This window comes from Coenobita brevimanus, chromosome 16 (genome assembly GCF_032717465.1).
Source record: "Coenobita brevimanus isolate Jiangsu-jjx chromosome 16, ASM3271746v2, whole genome shotgun sequence".
Classification (NCBI taxonomy): domain Eukaryota; kingdom Metazoa; phylum Arthropoda; class Malacostraca; order Decapoda; family Coenobitidae; genus Coenobita; species Coenobita brevimanus.
The window spans coordinates 14,876,111-14,899,008 of record NC_136969.1 but is presented as its reverse complement, the minus strand read 5'-3'; positions in this window follow the sequence as shown (position 1 = coordinate 14,899,008).

The window sequence follows — 22,898 nt, the reverse complement described above, 5'->3', positions numbered from 1 at the left end:
TCATAGGCTATGTAACATCTCCCCACAAAGAAAAAGAAATTTACAAAGGAAATTTCTTATTATTCTAAAACAATCTGTCTAAAGTCTAGATAAGCAATCTGCAATAACATTTTCTTTCCCCTTGACATGTTGTATGTCTAATGAATACTCCTGAAGAAGTAGACTCCATCTTGTCAATCTCTGATTTTTATCTTTAAACTTACTGAGGAATTTCAGTGGGTTATGATCGGTATAAATGACTATGGGGTCAAAACCAGAACACAAATAAAATGAAAAATGCTGTAAACCCAAAATCAAGGCCAAAAGCTCTTTCTCAATAGTTGAGTAGTTCTTTTGAGGTGGAGTGAACTTCTTACTGTAGTAAGATACAGGGTGTTCAATACCCTGATCATCCTCTTGCAGCAAAACAGCCCCAGCTCCTGTATCACTTGCGTCAACAGCCATCTTAAAAGGCTTAGCAAAATTTGAAGTAGCGAGCACTGGCTGACTTAATAGGATAGCTTTAAGTTTGTTGAAAGAGGATTCACAGTTATCGGTCCAGACAAATTTAACTCCCTTTTTCAGTAGGTCTGTAAGTGGTGATACAAGAATTGAAACAAATCTCCTGTAATAACCTACCATTCCCAAAAATCTTTGTAGCTCTTTCCTACTTTTAGGTCTGGGAAGATCACTTATAACCTGAACCTTAGCTCCTGGTGGTGCAACATGTCCATCACCAATTACGTACCCAAGGTACTGAACTTTAGCTTGACCAAACTCACACTTTGATAAATTAGCTACAAGATTAGCCTGAACTAAACGCTCAAGAAATTTACTGACATGGCATAGGTGATCTTTCCAGTTGTCACTGAAGCTTAATACATCATCAATATAAACAACACACCCTGCCAAACCCTCTGTTACAACATTCATGAGCTTCTGAAATGTGGCTGGTGCATTCTTCATACCATATGGCATTACAGAACATGCAAAAGTCTTTCCTAGTGTTATAAAACATGAGCTCTCCCTAGCACGTTCAGTCATAGGTACTTGCCAGTATCCCTTTAACAAATCAAACTTACTTATGTACCTAGCCTTTCCGATCTTGTCTATGCAATCTTCCACACGAGGGAGAGGATAAGTGTCTGTTTTGGTTATCTGATTAACACGTTTGTAGTTGATGCAAAGCCGCTGTGACCCACCTGGCTTAGGGACTGGAGTGACAGGAGAACTCCACTCGCTCTGACAGGGCTCAATCATCTTGTGGTCCAACAGGTAGCCAAGCTCCTTCTGGATGAGAGGAACTTTCACTGGGTTCACACGGTAAGGAGGCTTTGCGTCTCCAACATCGACATCATGCATCAACACAGTAGTTCTTCCTGGAGTGGCACGGAACACTTGCGGGTACTCCTGCAGTAATGCCGAAAACTCCTGCCTTTCCTCGGGAGCTAGATGAGAAAGCTTAGTCTGGAGATCATTCATGATATCAGGATTCTTCCCCAAACTATCACTCAGGCTCATACTGCATGGGAGAGCTTCACTTGCAGACTCAGGTGGAACAGCTACAGTGCAGACTGGATTATTTTCGTCCTGCCTGTGATATAACTTTAGCATGTTGATGTGACAAAGTTGCTTGTTCTTTTTACGATCTGGTGTGGCGATGACATAGTTGACATCACTGAGTTTCTTCTCCACGAAATAAGGACCACTAAACTTGGCTTGAAGAGGTTGCCCATGAATCGGTAGCAGAATCAAAACCTGATCTCCTGGCTGAAAGTGGCGTAACCTGGACTTCTTATCATACCAAGTCTTCATCTTCTCCTGAGCAGCTCCTAAATTCGCTGTCGCCAGCTGTAAAGCAGTGGACAGCCGTTCTTTGAACTTCATCACATACTCCAGCAGGTTGAGGTCATCTTCCTCCGACAGCCAGCATTCCTTGAGTAGCTTAAGGGGTCCTCTTACTTCATTGCCGAACAGTAGTTCAAAAGGTGAGAAGCCCAGTGATTCATTTGGAGATTCTCTTGCGGCAAATACAACAAATGGAAGACCTTTATCCCAGTCTTTCTGATGTTACAAACAGTATTTCTTGAGCATCGATTTGAGTGTTTGATGATATCTCTCCAACGCTCCTTGGGTCTGGGGATGGTAAGCTGAAGACGTGATCTGGGTGATGCCCAACTCTTTCAGAGACTGCTTGAAATCATTTGACATGAAATTACTTCCCCGGTCTGACTGTACCTCCTTGGGCAGACCAAACTTTGTGAAGAACCCTAGCATTTCCTTAACCACGTTCTTTGCTGAGATATTTCTAAGTGGAATGGCTTCAGGATAACGAGTAGCCATATCAATCAGGGTCAACACATAAGAAAATCCTGAAGAAGTCTTAGGAAGAGGGCCCACAATATCCACCAACACACGGGTGAAAGGCGCCTCAAAAGGAGGAATGGGAACTAGAGGTGCAACCTTTCCGGTCTGATTACACTTCCCCACAACTTGACAGGTGTGACAAGACTTACAATACCAGGAAACATCTCTGAAGATACCTGGCCAGTAAAAGTGTTTCAAAATGCGTGCCACAGTCTTCCTCACTCCAAGGTGTCCTGCCAAACTGGAATCATGAGCCACTCTAATGATATCCTGCCTACAAACACGAGGGATGACAACTTGATGTACAACCTCCCATTCACAGTCGGCTGATACTGTTGGGGGTCTCCACTTCCTCATAAGTACTCCTGACTTTATATAATAACAAGTAGAAGCACCAGCTGACTCTTCCTCACTGCAAGCAGAGTTAGCTAGACCTTTCAACTCAGGGTCAGCAACCTGCAACTCAACCAACTCTTGACGAGACAAATTATCAACACTACGGGGTACTGCCTCATCTGGTGAGTGGTCCAAATTAGCAAGAAAAGTGTCAGCTAGGATAACATCATCATCATCATTACCCTCTAAATCACCAGTAACTTTAGACTTAGCCCTAGTGACAGCACATGCAGGGAACTCATCAGGGACACCATAATCCTGGGTCGCAGCCACTGGCTCACTAGAGAACTGAGGAGCTGGACACACTTGACTTCCACCAATATCATTTCCAAGTAAGAAAGTTACACCTGACATTGGGAGTGTCTCAACCAACCCAACCATAACGGAACCATTAGCAAAACCAGACTCTAAATTCACTCTGCACAGAGGGACAGAGAAGTAATTATTCCCTACACCTTGTAAGAGTACAGTTTCATCAGAGGAATTAACATTAGAGCCTAGAACACTGGTCAGCATAAGGGATTGGCAAGCACCTGTATCACGATATATTTTAACTGATTTCCTGTCATTACTGTCCAGAGGACTGACAAAACCATCAGACAGGAAATTTGCACATGAACTCTTGAGAGTGTCACCCACGTTACTGCTCAAAAGAGGAGCTCCATCATGAGAATTTAAGTTACCCCTCAAAGCAGGTTCAGTTAACTCAGTTAAAGAATTCTGGGAACTCTCAAGGGTGGACACTAGACCAATTGACTGAATATTTAAAGACTCCTTTTTGTTCACATCACGCTGTCTCCTGAAACATTTCTCCGTAGTATGACCAAGCTTACTACAATAAGTACATTTACTTTTCTGAAATCTAGAGGTGAAGCTGGTATTTACTTCCTGAGAAACATCATCTTTATTCTCTTTCCTGTTACCTGTACTCTGAGTAGAGGGAACGTACTTAGTCTCAGCTTTCCCTTTTTCTTTAGAATATCTCTTGTGAGTGAGAACATTTTCATCAGCTAAAACTGCAGCATCAGACAAATTATCTATTCTTTTCTCATCAAGATATAGGCTTACATCTTTATTGATACACCTTTTGAAGTCCTCCACCAAAATCATCTGCTTAAATTTGTCAAAATCAGAATCCACATTCTTAGAATTTAACCACTGCTCTAACAGATCTTCTTTGATTTTTGCATACTCAACATGGGATTGCTTATCATGCTTGTAAGTTGTCCTAAATTTTACTCTATAGGCTTCAGGAACAAGCTCATAGGCCTTAAGAATCAAGCTCTTAACTACATCATAATTATCAGATTGATCCTGAGGCAAAGATGCATAAGTTACTTGAGCTTTACCGGTGAGAACAGTTTGAAGGAGCACTGGCCAATACTTTTTGTGCCAATTAAAACCTGTAGCTACCTTCTCAAACAACTGAAAATACTTTGTTAAATCAGATTCATTAAAAGGAGGGACAAGTTTAACATTTTTAGCCACATCAAAATCATCAGAGCTAGATGATCCAGTTCCACCTTGTTTCATGCGATACTCATGGTCTGCCTGAATCCTAGCAATTTCAACTTGTGCCTCAGCCTCCTTAGAACGGGCCTGAAATTCACCCTCCTTAGCACGAGACTCCGCCTCCATAGGCTGAGCCTCCTGCAGGGCTAGCTGTAACTTAGCTAATTCAATCTGCGTTTGCTCATTTGGAGTAGTTACATTAAACAAGCTTTCATTAATCATGTCAACAATTTGATCTTTAGAATGATGAGAGCGAACAGCAATTCCCAATTGTTGAGCAACAAGCTTAAGTTCATTCTTTGTTCTGTTCTCTACATCACACACTGTTTGCACATTTGACAAAAAATCTTTGGCTTCATCAAGTGTAGTAATAGACATCATGAATAAGTAACAGTCACAAAATATCAAGCAATATCCTTATGATAATATCCTAAATATCCTGATGAGAGGTCGCCAAATTTATGTTACGGAACAGAGAAAGATAATGTACTCATTAAATGAGAATACTAAAAATCACTACCGTCCCGTAAAGTTCCAGGTTCAAAACAAAAGAGTTAGGTAAAATTACAAGTTAAAGTTTAATGCTCAAACTAACAACAAAACATTCAGGACTCATAAGGATAATGTAATGGGAAAAAACAGGTTAAATATATGGTTAACTGCAATAGCCTCTATTAAGACGAAATTAGCATGAGTAAATTTATCTAAGTCAGCCCTGTTAAAATGAGATACCAGATAATACTCAATGAATGCCAGATATATTATTACAGATACAAAATATTATTAATGATGGCTGACACAAAACCTCACAGGCCTACAAATTAACACCTTATGCTACACAGTACAAGAAAAAATGCAGCAACAGTTATACTCAAATTACACAGCTGCTAGATGGTTGGAGACTTCCTGAGCACTCACAATAATAACTGTACAGGGGAGGACAGAGATGTGAACAAAATGAGGAGTAGATCTAAGTGGCAATGATGCAGAGACTGAGCTCATTATATAGGGGCCGGCAGAGCTTGATACAACCTGTAAGAAGGACGCGCAAATGAAGCCATGGGGACAAAGAGTTGACAATCCTGCTCTGAACAACAGAAAGAACGACTTACTCTACTATAACGGTAGAAGGGGGGAGTGAGGTAGAACACGCTCGTGATCAAACATGCAGCATACTGTGCGTTAAAATTACACAAAGGATGATGAAATCATAGGCTATGTAACAATATATATATATATATATATATATATATATATATATATATATATATATATGGAGCCTCTGTGGTACAGTGGTTCACTGAAGAGCGAGGGCTCGCGCCTCGCTATGGTAATAAACTTCGGGATCGTTCTTCAGGCCACCTTCTGCACTGGCGGACATCAGGAGTGCTGTGGTTGAACCAATGTCGCATACTATAAAGTATGCTTGCACCCAGTCGGCTTGTGCGGGACGATTACACTTGGTTCACAGACTACACACACATCCAAAGCCACTTCAACATTACAACACACTTACAAGCACTTCTCACCCTACATACAATCTCTACCAGACGGCCTAAGCCACTTGGTAGAAATACATTGGCTGTATCGTCCCCGCTTCGGTCGGGATAGGCCGCTCCTGCAGTGGACACTCAAACGTCTGATGAGATTATATATATATATATATATATATATATATATATATATATATATATATGTATGTATATATATATATATATATATATATATATATATATATATATATATATAATATAATATATATATATATATATATATATATATATATATATGTATATATATATATATATATATATATATATATATATATATATATATATATATATATATATATATATATATATATATATATATATATATATATATATATATATATATATATATATATATATATATATATATATATATATATATATATATATATATATATATATATATATAGGTAACATCGTAGACCTTATTAGATATATAAGGCTGCATCCACTATACTGAATAAATTGGCACAAAAATTAAATCTCACGAGATGGTATGTGGCAGGGAGGTGAGATTCTTTTACCCAAATCCCCCCCAAATCCCCCCAGCGAGATATGAATTCTGCTGGCAATAAATATTCGGGTGCTCCTGTTCAGTCATCGTCTACCAAAAATCCAACTGCACTGTCTTATTTGATTACGGGCAGTGTGCCACTGAAAACGACTAGACACTGTCTCAGCAAATCAGAGACTGGGGCACTGAACAAACTGAAACCCATGAAAATCTAGAAGTACAATGTAAGAAGCGTCACAGAAGATTACACACCTGATACCTTAAAGACTGAAGTAGGAAACATTATTTAGGATAAATGTCTGAGTGAGATCCACCAAAAAGGTAAATTTAATTCAGCTCCAAAAAGTAGTCGCCTATTCTACTACAGAGGAAGGACGACTGAAAAAGTGAATGGCGTAGGTTTTTTATTAGCAGATATTCTGCAATGAAAATAAGTAAATTCAGTGGTGCGTAGTCCAATTATAATCATTGATAGTCTGTCAAACTACCAAAGATTGTAATTGGACTATCAAAAAGATACACCCTGGAAGTAATAATAGAAGGTTATATGCACCAACTTCTCAGAGCACAGATAGAAAAAAAAAAAAAAAAAACGGATATGTTATATCTGACATCACCAAGATTATGGATGAATTAAATACCAGATAATATTATACTATACTCAAGGGAGATTTTAATGCAAATGTTCGTAAATTAAAAAATGGCGAAGCATGTATGTGAAAGTTCGGAGTAGGAGAGTAGAAATAGAATGACAAAGATGAAATGGTGATAAATTTTGCAAAAATGAATATCACAGCAATAATGACCACATTCGAACAGGGGAAAAAAAATGGACCTGAGGAAGCCCAAATATATCTATATATTTCTATATCTATATCTATATCTATATATATCTGTCTGTATATCTATATTATCTATCTATTATAGACAGATAGACAGATATAGACAGATCTATAGATAGACAGATATAGACAGATATGAAATGGACTTCGTTATAGAAGATAAGAACAACACGATCACCATTGCAAAGTAAATATAGGAAGTGACCATCGAATGGTGGGTTGGACAACCAGATTAATTTCAGAAGCGAAAACGAGAAGGTGGGGACGCTCACCATCCACTCATTCGACGTAGTGCTGCTTTGGGTGTCTGCACTTTCCTCTCTTCCATCCTTCCTCTTCTGTCTTTATTTCCTCCATTCTTTCCTCTTCCTTCTGTCTTTTCGTCACTTTACACTACCTCATCTTCTTTCTTTCCTTCATTCTTTCCTCTTCCTTATGTCTGTGGGTGACTCTACACTGAGTGACAAGCCAAATGGCTTTCTGTACACCAGGAAACCATTTACTACTCTGGGTGGTAGCAATATAACCAATTTATGGCGCCTGGTGGTTTAGTGGGTAAACAAAGTGCTCCAGTCGGATTGACCTGTGTAGCTTTGTATCCAAGGGGTGGTTGAGGTTTATTCCTCACGTAACGTCACTCAAGGATGAGTGAGGCTGGTCACTCATCTTAAATGTTAGGACCAACTTGCTTAGCCCCTGGCACTCCTTATGGGGCGACACAGGATTGGAAGAAGGATGGATGGATGGAAAGAAAAAAAAAAAGTATGACCAATAAAAGTGGGCAAAAGTGAAGCTGCCTTTCAATAGGTATAATATATCGTAACTGTAAATAGAACATATCGTAGTCGTCGTCGAGTTATTGTAACTGTGTGTTGATTTGTAGGGATTTTACGAAAGGAGAGAATGTCCGTTGTACACGTCATAGATGGCAGGAGAAAGATAAAGATGAGTCTGGGGTTTGATTGCAGTTTATTTTCTTCAAGGGGAATATCTCAAGAGTAATACTGAGTAATAGTGAGTGAGTCTCACAAGAACGTACTGAAGTGAGAGCTACTGGCTAACCCAGGTGCTCCTATCCTCACTGTCTCTATTCTCTCTTAACCCACTCCGTCCCGACCGATTTTCCACCACTGACCCCCTCCCCCAATCCCGACCAGTTTTGGAAAACAATTTTTTGGCTCAAACCTCTGCTTTTGGTGAGATACATCGAAAATTCATAGAGAAATCGCTCACCTGAGGTTTAAAATACTGAATACAGGTAGCAATACCCCTTACCTTACTGTGTTCTCTATCAGGCTGGCTCCAAAGAAAACGAGTTCTGTGGGAGGGTAACTATTCCACACCACTCATAAACGGTATTTATTTATTTATTTGGTACAAATTTATATGTAGTACGAGAGTATATTGGTTTTCACACAGTAATATAGGCAGTATAAGCATTGTTTCATACACAAAACACATCAACATACCTGACCTTTTTTGGCGACACTACCTGATCATCATTTCTGACTGTTTCTTCCTCTAATGCTACATAAACTTTGTCCTCCACATTGTCATCGATTGGGGAATCACTCTGGCCTTGAATTTCGTACTGTGGCATGACATGTCTTTACTGACCAGGTCACTGGTAACAGGTGAATTGCCGAGACAATGGCGTGGGGGGAGAGGTCATGCGGGGTAAGGTATTGACCCTGCCTGGCATCTTGTAGCAGAAGGTGTCCCGTGGATACATACCAAAAATCACATGCGAAATATGAAAATTGTGCAAATTAGGGACCTTGCAATTGCTGAGTGTTTATATACATCAATCGGAGTCACAGTGACAAAACATGTGGAAGTATATAAACGTCAACGGGAGTTGGCAGATTAAACCCTTTCTGTTCTGTCTTTCCCATTTCTCCTGTATTTGAATGGTTGTTTCATGTGTAAGGGCACGGGCTTGTGGAACCTTCCCGAGCCCGGGGACTTTCTGATCAGGCATACACTTTGCTGTGTGTGGAGTTCCTAACCGGGAATGTGCGAACGTCACTTCCTTTAGCCCTCTCTCCCACGCATGACTTTCATCTAACCTTTATATTACATACATATGCTACCAGCTATTTCGTAGTGTGTTATGATATTATAGAGTCCTGACATCGCTCAGTCACGCCACAGTTGGCGTACCTAAATCAGCCTGTAGTAACAAATTACATTATAACCTATTAATACATGGTATTCATAACAATATTGTAGAGACACAATAATAATGTAGAAATATAATACATTGTAGTAGTATTTTGTATGTATAGTGGAGTAAATGCAAGGTAGTAAAATGTTGAGTATAGATTATTGTATAACATATTGTAGTAATACAGTGGCCAGAATGTGTATGTACAACAGACATACGCATATAGTTATGGAATGGTAAAATTGCTAGGTCATTACAGTACATACGGTGTTATGCCTATAGTAATGCCTAATATTACACTCAACTTGTATGATGATTAAGTGAAATACATAATTCTGGTAACACAGAATTGTAGGAACATTGTAGTTACATTGTATGAATGTTACTGTTACATAATTGTATTTTCAATTGAAGTCTATCTCTCTATCTATCTATAGCCCGACGCCCTAATCCCTCAAAGGATGGCCGCAGACAAAAAGCCTCCAAGTCACTCTGTCACCCACCATTTGACTACCCTCCCCCCAACTCACTCCCCCCTCCCTCATATACCTCTCAACACCATTAATTGATGTAATATTGTAATTATTGCATAGTTGTATTTTTAAACACCTTGGACCACAAGGCATACAAGCTCTCACCAACATATCAAACTTCAGCTACTATCTAACTATTCTGTCTATTGCCAGACGCTTTAATCCCTTATACCGGGTGGCCACAAACAAATAGCCTCCACGTCACCCTGTCCCCCACTATTTCACTGCCCTGCTCCTGGCTTATACACCCCTTTCTCATACAGCTCTCCACTCCATCCCTCCATTTCATCCTAGGCCTTCCCCTCCCTTTCTCCCTCTCCACCTCACTCACATACACTCTCCTCGTCAGTCTCTCACTCTCCGTCCTCTCCACGTGACCAAACCACCTCAGTGTGTTTCTCCTAATGCTTCCTATCACATCCACATCCACACCACAATACTCCTTCACATCCTCATTTGTCAGTATGTCTCTCAATGCGACTCCACAGGCTCTTCTCAAATAACTCATTTCCACTGCTCTCACTCTTGACTTATGTCCCTCCAACAACGTCCAAGCTTCACTTCCATACGTCAGAGTTGGTATCACAATACTGTCATGTAGTAATTTTTTCACTTCCATGCTCACTTACCTGTTTCTTATCACTGCCTTCAAGGAACCAGCAACCTTTCTTCCTTGTTGTACCCTTTCAAGCACTTCACCCTCTAAACTTCAATCTTTATTCATCACACTACAAAAGTACTTAAACGTACTCACAATTTCCATTTCCTCATCATATAACCTCACTGTACATTCACTGACTTCACTTCTCTCGAAGACCATAACTTTCCTCTTGCCTACATTCACCTTTTAATTCCGTTTCTTATACACTCTTCCAAACTCATCCACCAAGCCCTGCAGCTCCCCTTCCTCACTTAACAACACAATATCATCTGCAAACAACAGTATAGGGAGTTTCCAAACACTGCCCTCTCTCATTAGGTCCACTCCAACATCCACTGCCCGACATTGTATCTCTTTTATAACCCCATCCATATACAGATTGAACAACCATGGAGACATGACACATCTCTGTTTCAACCCAACCTTCAAATAGAAAATCTCAATGAGTTCACTATCCACACGCACTGCAGCCTTAGCACCCTAATACATACTGTTCACAGCATTCAACAACTTCCCATATACTTTCCACAATCCTCGTCTATCCACCCTGTCATATGCTTTCTTAAAATCCATGAAGGTCGCATACAACGTCTTTTCCTTCTCTAGAAACCTTTCCACTAAAGATCTAACAATGAATATCTGATCTACTGTACACAACCACTTCCCTTCCTAAAGCCTCCTTGTTCTTCTCCAACTAATCCCTCTGTTATTTCCCTAACTCTGTCAATAAGTATCCTACCTTATACTTTGCTTATTACACTAAGAAGACAAATGCCCCTATAATTACCACATACTTCTTTTTCCCCATTCCCTTTGTACGAGGGAATAATTATACCTGACTTCCAATCATCCGGGACTTTACCTTCCTCCCAGGCCAATCTGCACATCTTCCACATCCATTCTACTAGTATCTCTCCCCCATGCTTCAGCATTTCACCACACGCTCCATCAAGTCCTGGGGGTTTCCCCATTTAGACTTTCTTCATTGCTTCCACAACTTCCATTCTCCTAATTTCTTCCTGTCTTCTCATCTCCCTCCTTCTCCCAGCCATTCCCCAGCCAAGTGGCTGTTCAACAATTCATTAGAGTGTTCTTTCCATATGCTCACCTTTTCTCCCTTCTCAAGTAGTAATCTACCATTTTTATCTTTCACACCCCTCCTAACTTCATTGCCACCCTGTCTGACTCTCTTTACCTCTTTCCAGAACATTCTCTTACATTCATAAGAAAAATAGATCTATAGAGGAAATACGCTTAAGGAAAACAGGTTCAGTGGGAAACATAGGACCACTAGTAAAAATGATCAACATGGGAATAGGTTCCTGGTGGAAAATAAGGATGGTAGGTGACCAGTAATAGTATAACTGGAAATGGGAAATTGGAGGTAATATATCTTTTATATTTAGGTGCCTCATCCTCTGTCTTCCTCTCCCTATGCGACCTACATACATTCTCGTAGTCTCTCATTATCCATTTCCTCCGGTGCTTAATATATCTTAGAGAACTTAACAATTAATGTCCAGTACATCGACATCAGCAACACAACGCTCGTACACCTCGAAATCACTCATCCCAATATATTACACCCACACAATAAACTACTAAGTTTCGTATGGACGATTGTGGGCGAGGCTTGACAACTGAGAGGCAAGATCACATGGTCGGTTTCAAAGCAGCTGTATTTGCTTTACATGGTTTCGACGCTAAATATTTTCGTTACCTCCGTAAATCTTAGTGATGATGATGATGATGATAAGAAGGATGATGATGATAAGAAGGATGATGATAATGGTACATAATCTCCTATGCCAATAAGAACACGGCTGAATGATAACAATACACACAGGTTATTACGAATCCGAGAACATTAACATAATCTCTCTCTCTCTCTCTCTCTCTCTCTCTCTCTCTCTCTCTCTCTCTCATTTACAGAATGGACGAGAATGGACTTTGAAGTCTATCCGTTCAAATCCCTTCACACCTTCCCACCCACAGTGTGAGTCGCTACGCTGTGTTCCTACCTACACCAACCCACCGACCTACATCCTCTCACCACCACACCACCATACACATACATAGCGTTTAACTACTTACACACACACACACACACACACACACACACACACACGCACGCACGCGCGCGCGCGCGCGCGGAGCGCACTGACAAATGCACATACACACAAACAAATACACATTGCTGAACTACTGTGCTTTAACACACACACACACACACACACACACACACACACACACACACATAAAGAAGCAGATGCACTTGCAAAAGGAAGAAATAGAAAAACTAGGAAGGGAGGCCAACAAGAAAGACACAACCATCAGTGATCTAGCAGTGGAATTGAGTACACTTAGGAAGAAAATGAGTGAAATGGCAAGTACAGTAGTCAATTACGAGAGTATTATGGAAGAGTTCAAAAATGATACAGAGACAATTAGGCAAGTAGGCAGTCTGATAGACCAGAGCAGTGATATTGAGGAGAAGATAACACAGGTGAATGAAGCTGTGCAAAGCTACAAAAATGATATGGAAACCACGTATGCTGAAATCGTGAAAGTAAAGAAAGACTTAGAAACAAGGGTAGAGGAAAAGCATTAAAAAGGAAGTGAAAAGAATAATCCAAAACAACCCAAAGTTAGTCAGAGATTCAGTAGATATCAACAAAGCTATAGTAATCACTGGTATAGAAGAGGAAGAAGTAAAAAACAAGATCACAAGAGACAAAAAGGAGATGGCAAATTTAATGAGCTTACTGAAAGAAGTATCAGAGGAAATCTGTAGTAAAGATATAGAGGAACACAAAAGGTTAGGGAAATACGAAAAAAACAAGACAAGACCTCTAAAGGTAACTTTCCAGAGTGTAAACACTGTGGAGGAGATACTAAAAAATGCAAAGAATCTTATGGAAAAAGAGGAGTTCAAAAATGTATGGATAAAAATATGCCTAACACAAGAGGAACTGGAACTACTGAAAGAGAAGAGGGAGGAAGCAAAAACAAAAAATGAGGGAAGATCAGAAGAGGAGAAGAACACATTTCTTTACAAAGTAATAGGATTGCAGGTACGAAAGTGGTACACAAACAGGAGGGAATAAAAAGGAGGAAGGTAGTAGAACCATGTCATGACAAGTATATAAACAAGATAAAGTTGATGTACTCAAATGTGGATGGAATGGTATCTAAATTACTAGAGATGATGGATTATGTCAGAGAAAATGAACCACATATAATATGCCTAACTGAAACAAAATTAACACCAAGGATATCGAATGACATACTAAACTTAGAAGAATACAATATATGGAGAGGAGACAGAATTTTTAAAAAAGGAGGAGGAATTGTAATATTTACTAAGAAAAATCTAAAAGTCAATGAAATAAAACTAGATATACCATCACAAGTAGAAATGATTGCAGTAGAGATCAACACATCTGAAGGGAAAGTAATTGTAGCCAATTTGTACATGCCACCCATATCAAACACATGGGAAAGAGACGAATATGAGGACCTGACAGAGAGTACAATTTAGAGTTTAAGATCATTACTACATAAAATGGAAGAGAAATCAGAAAGATTTATAATAACTGGAGATTTTAAACTGGAATACTCTAGATATAATTAGCCAAGAAAGCTGTTGGGACCAAAAGCTCTTGGATCTCGTGCAAGAGTTTTCCTAACGCAACATGTGAGGGAAACCACCAGAAAAAGAGGACTCGATGTACTTTCAATGCTAGATCTAATATTTACTAGACAAGAAAATGATATTGACAATTTAATATATCACCCTCCATTCGGCAAAAGCGATCATGCAGTACTAAATTAGAACTTCAGGATAGCATATGACGTAGTTAACAGCAATGAAAGTTACAAAAAGAGCCTAAACTATAAAAAGGGAAATTATCAAGACCTAAAGAAGTATTTCTTAGAAGTTGATTGGGAAAATGAGCTTAGATGACAAAATTTAAATGCCGTATATAAAAAATTCTGTGAATTTTATGAAATAGGAGTCCAGAAGTACATCCCACAGCACAAAGAAGCAGATAAGAAAATACAGAAATGGTTCAATACAGAATGTAAAAAATCAAAAGAAAGAAAAGATTTGTTGTGGAATAGATACAGAAGACACAATAGTGAAAGGGCGTATAATAATTACAAACAGGCAAGAAACGATTATACAAGAATAAGGAGGGAAGCCCACAAACAGTTTGAGGAGGATATAATAAATAAAAGTAGTGATCAACTAAAGCTATTTTACAGCTACATCAGAAGCAAAACCAAAGTAAAAGATATAATACAATCCATTACGGACGAGGGAATCACCTATACACAAGAGAAAGATATTTGTGAAGCGCTAAATAAGAATTTCCAATTAGAATTTTACAGAAGAAAAAAATTTTGAGACGGACTATGTGGAACATGCATGTCCACACATACTACCAGATATATAAATAGCAGAAAAAGTAATACAGGAGGAGTTAAGTAAATTAGACAGAGGAAAAGCAAGTGGTCCTGATGAAATTTCATGTTGGGTATTAAGAGAATGTGCAAAGGAGTTAAGTAAACCATTTTAATTTTCAAGAAATCCTTGAGTTAAGGTAAACTACCTGATATTTGGAAGAAAGCAAATATTGTCCCCTTATTTAAGAAAGGAAATAGATAAAATCCACTCAAATACCGACCAGTATCACTGACCAGTGTTGTAAGCAAGGTATTAGAAAAGCTTATAAGAAAAGCTTGGGTAAATCATCTAGAAGAACACAGTATGATAACAGAAAGACAGTTTGGTTTCAGAAAAGGAAAATCATGTGTTACTAATCTGCTGAGCTACTATGACAGAGTAACAAACACAATACAGGAAAGAGAAGGATGGGTGGACAGTATCTATTTAGATTTCAAGAAAGCATTTGACACAGTACCACACCAAAGACTTTTATGGAAACTGTACCATCAAGGAGGAATTCGAGGCAAACTGTTTTGTTGAATGCAAGATTTTCTCATAAAAAGAGAAATGAGAACAGTACTAAAGGGAAACTACTAATCATGGAAAGAAGTGACTAGTGGAGTACTGTCATAAAAGACTTTGTAACTTGTTGTAGTGATGTTTTGTGGATTGGTTATATTATATTAGACTCGTGGACGAGCGGTTATTATACTTGAGTAGTTTTGTAAGTAAATAATCTTGGTTCCCTTTTGTCATGCAATGACAGGAGAGGTAAAGAATAGTATGGGACTATTTTTATTTGTCTTGGAAATATTAACAAAGTCTCTCACACACAAATGAAGTATAAGTAGAGACCCGCAAGCTACCTCCCTGTCTCGCTCTCTCTCTCTCTCTTCCCTCTCGCCCATGTTGCTAGGCTCGTTCTCCCTACTACCTGCCGGTTCTATGGCCTGTCTCCTTCTGAGCTCTGCTTCCTAAATTCTGGTGAAGCAGGGGTCGTGTCACGTGTGTTACACTGTGGTTGGAAAGTTCTAGAAACCTGTGTGTGAGTATGTGTGTATGTGTGTGTATGGTCACTAGGCTTAGTTCGTGTGATATCTCGCTGACACACTACCTATATCATCCCCTGACTTGCTACTTCCTGTGTATTGTCAACATTTTCTCAATTAACTTGCAAGATCATTTCCTTTTCCCAGGCTTGCCTGGAGCTCCATCCATCCATCTATTTATCTATCTATCTATTATGATTTGTAATTATAATATGGAGTCCTGACATTGCTCGACCGCGCCGCTGAAGGTCCTCTGACAGCAATCATCATTGACATATGCTAATCTATTAGTACATAATATTGATTATAATATTATACACATACAATATTCATAGTAAATTGCAATGATCTAGTAATATTACATTTTAAACAAGTTGTATTAATATTTGAATAAATGCAATGGTTGCTGTATGACATTTTGTAAGATGTGTATGTATAACAGACATACTCATATAATTGTGCAATGGTAATGCTGCTAGGTTATTACATTACATATTGAGTTATCCCTTTAGTAATGTCTATGATTTCACCTAACTTGTAAGATGATACTTGTAATACAGAATTGTGGTATAATTGTATGACTTTTGTTACGGAACAGAGAAAACTGTCCCGCAAAGTTCCAGGTTCAAAACAAAAGAGTTAGGTAAAATTACAAGTTAAAGTTTAATGCTCAAACTAACAACAAAACATTCAGGACTCATAAGGATAATGTAATGGCAAAAACAGGTTAAATATATGGTTAACTGCAATAGCCGCTATTAACACGAAATTAGCAAGAGTAAATTTATATAAGTTAGCCCTGATAAAATGAGAAAACCGGATAATGCTCAGTTAATGCAAGATATATTATTACAGATACAAAATATTATTACTACTGGCTGACAGTAAAAACCTTACACCAATCACAAAAACCTCACCAGGCCTACGAATCGACACCTTATGCTATACAGTACAAGAAAAAATGTAATAACACTTATACTCAAATTACACAGCAGCTAGATGGTTGGAGGCTTCCTGAGCACTCACAAAAATAATAACAACTGTACAGGGGAGGACAGAGATGTGAACAAAATGAGGAGTAGATCTAAGTGGCAATTAATGCAGAGACCGAGCTCATTATATAGGGGCCGGCAGAGCTTGATACACCTTGTAAGAAGGACGCGCAAATGAAGCCATAGGGGACAAAGAGTTCACACTCCCGCTCTGAACAACAGAAAGAACGACTTACTCTACTATAAGGGAGGAGGGGGGGAGTGAGGTAGAACACGCACTATGGAAGCCACGAGGCGAATCGTGATCAAACATGCAGCAAACTGCACGTTAAAATTATACAAAGGATGATGAAATCATAGGCTATGTAACACCTCCCCACAAAGAAAAAGAAATTTACAAAGGAAATTTCATATTACTCTAAAACAATCTGTCTAAAGTCTAGATAAGCAATCTGCAATAACATTTTCTTTCCCCTTGATATGTTGTATGTCTAATGAATACTCCTGAAGAAGCAGACTCCATCTTGTCAATCTCTGATTTCTATCTTTAAACTTACTAAGGAATTTCAGTGGGTTATGATCGGTATAAATGACTATGGGGTCAAAACCAGAACACAAATAAAATGAAAAATGCTGTAAACCCAAAATTAAGGCCAAAAGCTCTTTCTCAATAGTTGAGTAGTTTTTTGAGGTGGAGTGAACTTCTTACTGTAATAAGATACAGGGTGTTCAATACCCTGATCATCCTCTTGCAGCAAAACAGCCCCAGGTCCTGTATCACTTGCGTCAACAGCCATCTTAAAAGGCTTAGCAAAATTTGGAGTAGCGAGCACTGGCTGACTTAATAGGATAACTTTAAGTTTGCTGAAAGAGGATTCACAGTCATCGGTCCAGACAAATTTAACAGTAGGTCTGTAAGTGGTGATACAAGAATTGAAAAGTTAAGAACAAATCTCCTGTAATAATCTACCATTCCCAAAAATCTTAGTAGCTCTTTCCTACTTTTAGGTCTGGGAAGATAACTTATAACCTGAACCTTAGCTCCTGGTGGTGCAACATGTCCATCACCAATTACGTACCCAAGGTACTGAACTTTAGCTTGACCAAACTCACACTTTGATAAATTAGCTACAAGATTAGCCTGAACCAAACGCTCAAGAAATTTACTGACATGGCATAGGTGATCTTACCAGTTGTCACTGAAGATTAATACATCATCAATATAAACAACACACCCTGCCAAACCCTCTGTTACAATATTCATGAGCTTCTGAAAAAAGGCTGGTGCATTCTTCATACCATATGGCATTACAGAACATGCAAAAGTCTTTCCTAGTGTTACAGAGCATGAGATCTCCCTAGCACGTTCAGTCATAGGTACTTGCCAGTATCCCTTTAACAAATCAAACTTACTTATGTACCTAGCCTTTCCGATCTTGTCTATGCAATCTTCCACGCGAGGGAGAGGGTAAGTGTCTGTTTTGGTTATCTGATTAACACGTCTGTAGTCGATGCAAAGCCGCTGTGATCCACCTGGCTTAGGGACTAGAGTGACAGGAGAACTCCACTCGCTCTGACAGGGCTCAATCATCTTGTGGTCCAACAGGTAGCACCCAAGCTCCTTCTGGATGAGAGGAACTTTCACTGGGTTCACACGGTAAGGATGCAGTTTAATTGGCTTTGTGTCTCCAACATCGACATCATGCATCAACACAGTGGTTTTTCCTGGAGTAGCATGGAACACTTGCGGGTACTCCTGCAGTAATGCCGAAAACTCCTGCCTTTCCTCGGGAGCTAGATGAGAAAGCTTAGTCTGGAGATCATTCATGATATCAGGATTCTTCCCCAAATTATCACTCAGGCTCATGCTGCATGGGAGAACTTCACTTGCAGACTCGGGTGGAACAGCTACAGTGCAGACTGGGTTATTTTCGTCCCGCCTGTGATATAACTTTAGCATGTTGATGTGACAAAGTTGCTTGTTCTTTTTACGATCTGGTGTGGCGATGACATAGTTGACATCACTGAGTTTCTTCTCCACGAAATAAGGACCACTAAACTTGGCTTGAAGAGGTTGTCCATGCACCGGTAGCAGAATCAAAACCTGATCTCCTGGCTGAAAGTGGCGTAACCTGGACTTCTTATCATACCAAGTCTTCATCTTCTCCTGAGCAGCTCCTAAATTCGCTCTCGCCAGCTGTAAAGCAGTGGACAGCCGTTCTTTGAACTTCATCACATACTCCAGCAGGTTGACGTCATCTTCCTCCGACAGCCAGCAATCCTTGAGTAGCTTAAGGGGTCCTCTTACTTCATGGCCAAACAGTAGTTCAAAAGGTGACAAGCCCAGTGATTCATTTGGAGATTCTCTTGCGGCAAACACAACGAATGGAAGACCTTTATCCCAGTCTTTCTGATGTTCCAAACAGTATTTCTTGAGCATCGATTTGAGTGTTTGATGATATCTCTCCAACGCTCCTTGGGTCTGGGGATGGTAAGCTGAAGACGTGATCTGGGTGATGCCCAACTCTTTCAGAGACTGCTTGAAAACATTTGACATGAAATTACTTCCCCGGTCTGACTGTACCTCCTTGGGCAGACCAAACTTTGTGAAGAACCCTAGCATTTCCTTAACCACGTTCTTTGCTGAGATATTTCTAAGTGGAATGGCTTCAGGATAACGAGTAGCCATATCAATCAGGGTCAACATATAAGAAAATCCTGAAGAAGTCTTAGGAAGAGGGCCCACAATATCCACCAACACACAGGTGAATGGCGCCTCAAAAGGAGGAATGGGAACTAGAGGTGCAACCTTTTCGGTCTGATTACCCTTCCCCACAACTTGACAGGTGTGACAAGACTTCCAATACCAGGAAACATCTCTGAAGATACCTGGCCAGTAAAAGTGTTTCAAAATGCGTGCCACAGTCTTCCTCACTCCAAGGTGTCCTGCCAAACTGGAATCATGAGCCACTCTAATGATATCCTGCCTACAAACACGAGGGATGACAACTTGATGTACAATCTCCCATTCACAGTCGGCTGATGCTGTTGGGGGTCTCCACTTCCTCGTAAGTACTCCTGACTTTATATAATAACAAGTAGAAGCACCAGCTGACTCTTCCTCACTGCAAGCAGAGTTAGCTAGACCTTTCAATTCAGGGTCAGCAACCTGCAACTCAACCAACTCTTGACAAGACAAATTATCAACACTACGGGGTACTGCCTCATCTGGTGAGTGGTCCAAATTAGCAAGAAAAGTGTCAGCTTGGATAACATCATCATCATCATTATCCTCTAAGTCACCAGTAACTAGACTTAGCCTTAGTGACAGCACATGCAGAGAACACATCAGGGACATCACAATCCTGGGTCGCAGTCACTGGTTCACTAGACAACTGAGGAGCTGGACACACTTGACTACCACCAATATCATTTCCAAGTAAGAAAGTTACACCTGACATTGGGAGTGTCTCAACCAACCTAACCATAACGGAACCATTAACAAAACCAGACTCTAAATTCACTCTCCACAGAGGGACAGAGAAGTAATTATTCCCTACACCTTGTAAGATTACAGTTTCATCAGAGGAATTAACATTAGAGCCTAGAACACTGGTCAGCATAAGGGATTGGCAAGCACCTGTATCAAGATATATTTTAACTGATTTCCTGTCATTACTGTCCAGAGGACTGACAAAACCATCAGACAGGAAATTAGCACATGAACTCTTGAGAGTGTCACCCACGTTACTGCTCAAAAGAGGAGCTTCATCATGAGAATTTAATTTACCCCTCAAAGCAGGTTCAGTTAACTCAGTTAAAGAATTCTGGGAACTCTCAAGGGTGGACACTAGACCAATTGACTGAATATTTAAAGACTCCTTTTTGTTCACATTACGCTGTCTCCTGAAACATTTCTGCGTAGTATGACCAAGCTTACTACAATAAGTACATTTACTTTTCTGAAATCTAGAGGTGAAGCTGGTATTTACTTCCTGAGAAACATCATCTTTATTCTCTTTCCTGTTACCTGTACTCTGAGTAGAGGCAACGTTCTTACTCTCAGCTTTCCTTTTTTCTTTAGAATATCTCTTGTGAGTGAGAACATTTTCATCAGCTAAAACTGCAGCATCAGACAAATTATCTATTCTTCTCTCATCAAGTTATAGGCTTACATCTTTATTAATACACCTTTTGAAGTCCTCCAGCAAAATCATCTGCTTAAATTTACCAAAATCAGAATCCATATTCTTAGAATTTAACCACTGCTCTAACAAATCTTCTCTGATTTTTGCATACTCAACATAGGATTGTTTATCTTGCTTATAAGTTGTCCTAAATTTTACTCTATAGGCTTCAGGAACAAGCTCATAGGCCTTAAGAATCAAACTCTAAACTACATCATAATTATCAGATTGATCCTGAGGCAAAGATGCATAAGTTACTTGAGCGTTACCGGTGAGAACAGTTTGAAGGAGTACTAGCCAATACTTTTTGGGCCAATTAAAACCTGTAGCTACCTTCTCAAACAACTGAAAATACTTTGTTAAATCAGATTCATTAAAAGGAGGGACAAGTTTAACATTTTTAGCCACATCAAAATCATCAGAGCTAGATGATCCAGTTCCACCTTGTTTCATGCGATACTCATGGTCTGCCTGAATCCTAGCAAGTTCAACTTGTGCCTCAGCCTCCTTAGCACGGGCCTCCTGCAAGGCTAGCTGTAACTTAGCTAATTCAATCTGCGTTTGCTCATTTGGAGGAGTTACATTAAACAAGCTTTCATTAATCATGTCAACAATTTGATCTTTAGAATGATGAGAGCGAACAACAATTGAGCAACAAGCATAAGTTCATTCTTTGTTCTGTTTTCTACATCACACACTGTTTGCACATTTGACAAAAATCTTTGGCTTCATCAAGCGTAGTAATAGTACACATCATGAATAAATCACAGTCACAAAATATCAAGCAATATCCTTATGATAATATCCTGAATATCCTGATAAGAGGTCGCCAAATTTATGTTACGGAACAGAGAAAACTGTCAATCAGGGTCAAAACAAAAGACTTAGGTAAAATTACAAGTTAAAGTGTAATGCTCAAACTAAGAACAAAACATTCAGGACACATAAGGATAATGTAATGGCAAAAACAGGTTAAATATATGGTTAACTGCAATAGCCGCTATTAACACGAAATTAGCAAGAGTAAATTTATCTAAGTCAGCCCTGATAAAATGAGAAAACCGGATAATGCTCAGTTAATGCAAGATTATTATTACAGATACAAAATATTATTACTACTGGCTGACAGTAAAAACCTTACACCAATCACAAAAACCTCACCAGGCCTACGAATCAACACCTTATGCTATACAGTACAAGAAAAAATGTAATAACACTTATATTCAAATTACACAGCAGCTAGATGGTTGGAGGCTTCCTGAGCACTCACAAAAATAATAACTGTACAGGGGAGGACAGAGATGTGAACAAAATGAGGAGTAGATGTAAGTGGCAATTAATGCAGAGACTGAGCTCATTATATAGGGGCCGGCAGTGCTTGATACAACTTGTAAGAAGGACGCGCAAATGAAGCCATAGGGGACAAAGAGTTCACACTCCCGCTCTGAACAACAGAAAGAACGACTTACTCTACTATAAGGGAGAAGGGGGGGAGTGAGGTAGACAACGCACTATGGAAGCCACGAGGCGAATCGTGATCAAACATGCAGCATACTGCACGTTAAAATTATACAAAGGATGATGAAATCATAGGCTATGTAACACTTTACATAATATTGTAGTAACATTGTAATAATACATAATTGTAACATTGTGAATTGTTACATAATTGTATTGTACTTGTTACATTGTAGTA